General features: G+C 41.6%; 1 protein-coding gene across 1 annotated transcript in view; it reads right to left on the bottom strand.

Moving 5' to 3' along the window:
* The window catches only part of LOC108804485 (phospholipid-transporting ATPase IC-like), a 72,689-nt gene that overhangs the window by 25,283 nt on the left and 45,403 nt on the right, over positions 1–2,003 (bottom strand). The gene's annotated exons all lie outside the window — the stretch shown is intronic.

Genomic DNA, 2,003 nt, shown 5'->3' with positions numbered 1-2,003 from the left:
TGCAGGACCAGCTGCTGTGTTCTGTCTAAAGAAAACTAACTATACACTGTAAGACCAACTATACACTGTAAGACCACTGTAAGACATGCATGTCAAATAATTATTTATCATTAATTAAAATAGAACAATACATAATATAAAATTGTTTGAAAACAAAAACAGAAATGAGCCAAAATCATTATGGTTCCTCTTTAAAGGTAAGGGCTACCCTTACCTTAGTGTCGATAGTACAATTTGTCTACTATATTAAAACAAACAAAAAAAACCCAGTATCCTAACTTACAAGTCCAAAGGGACCTTTGGAGTCATACCTGGACACACATTAGTGCACTGACAAATGTAGTCAGATAGATAGGAACCCAGATGGCATACACAAGCTACCAGAAGGAGATGCAAGTGGGGACCCTTTGATATTCCATATTAAGGGGTTACAATAATCCAACCAGGACGGGGTACCTTGAGTTTTCAGCCAACTATAATAAAGTCCCTGACTACAAGACCTTAAACCGCCCCCCACTCACTGTATTCAAAAGTGTTTACTTGAATTCCTCCTTCGAACATTTAAATCAAGCCCGGCTGCACACAGCTGAAGTGTTGGAGGAACATTTGTCTCGCCTCAATGGTTATGTAGAAGCACAAAGGTAAAATAACTTGGTCCGGCTGACTTGCAGCTCACCTTCCCAGATCCCAGAAATGAAAAAACAACTGGATACTCTAGGTGCCCATATGTCGAGATAAAGAGCCAATTCTATAAACTATGATGTGGGCATTATTACCCCCGAGAGTCAGACGGGGGTCGGAAAAGAACCTTAGACAGGATTTAATTGATGTGCTTGTCCCCATAAGGACACTTCCACCTCTTTTCCTTTTCTGGTGACAACTCTAAAATGTGAAATATCCTCTCACTTTCTGTCCAACGCTGACAACAGGCTCCAAGACACAAAGGTAGAAAGCTTCTCCCAAACAGGGACAGCACTAAAAGCATGACAAATGTTCTAACCCTTCCCCGCTCCATTTAAAATTAGAGAAAAGTTTTCACCAAAGTTCCACTTTAATGTTTGGAACACAGGGATTTGAGAAGGAAGATGTGTAGATCAAAAGGTAAAGGCCTACAATGGACTGTAGAAAGAAGATAGGTCCTACAATGGAACGCAAAGGCAGATCTGTAGAGAGAAGATTGACCCTACAATTGGAAGACCTATAGAGAGAAGATAGGTCCTACAATGGACCCCAAAAGGTGTGATTCTCTGTTTGCCTTTCCTGGTTCCTCATTTCTGCCCTAATGCAAGCCCTGATGCAAGCAGTATCAAATATTAAAATGCCTTGATGGGTGGGTGTCAGTTTGAAGGAGTGGGTGCTCCTAGGCAGACTACATTTGCATGAAAACCGCCCTAGTTAACGCTCACATGTGATGTTGAGCCTCCAAGATTTAAAGGACTGAAATCCAATGATTAAAGTGCCAGGCCAGGGACAGTCAGACTCGGGAGATGATGAGTAAACAATCTTGGTCCAGGAGAGGAGCCAGTACAACTGTGCAAGACTGAAGGGAAGGCCGGAGTTTAGCTTTAAATGTTTCTATGGAAAGTGGTTACTTTGCTATGATATAGGAAGCTGTGATAATGTGATCAGGCAAAAAGGCATATACAAAAAGAAAGTTCATTATTTAGCTGGCAGACTGGCTGAGCTCTCATTCGGTTACAACAGATGACAGATCTGTCTGATACCATCCCACATTCAGTCTGGGGCGATTTTCACTACAATTGACTGTGGCACAGCGCCCAGTATTCCTACACACTATGACCTGGTCAGCACACACTGTTCATACCTCCGCATTCCTTCACACTCGACGGATTAACGCATTGTTTCCAATATTACATTGTAAAAGGTATGCAGGCAAAAAAAACTAAAAACTAGTACATTACAGAACATTTACACCTACCTAGCAAATTTGTTCAACTTGTAAGCTACAGCAGTGTCGTCGTTAAAGCCCAATTGAAGCCTTG

Source organism: Nanorana parkeri, unplaced genomic scaffold (assembly GCF_000935625.1).
Source record: "Nanorana parkeri isolate BGI_ZX_2015 unplaced genomic scaffold, ASM93562v1 scaffold61, whole genome shotgun sequence".
NCBI classification, from domain to species: Eukaryota; Metazoa; Chordata; class Amphibia; order Anura; family Dicroglossidae; genus Nanorana; species Nanorana parkeri.
Note: the sequence above shows the minus strand (reverse complement) of the source record. Positions and strands in the feature narration are given on the sequence as shown.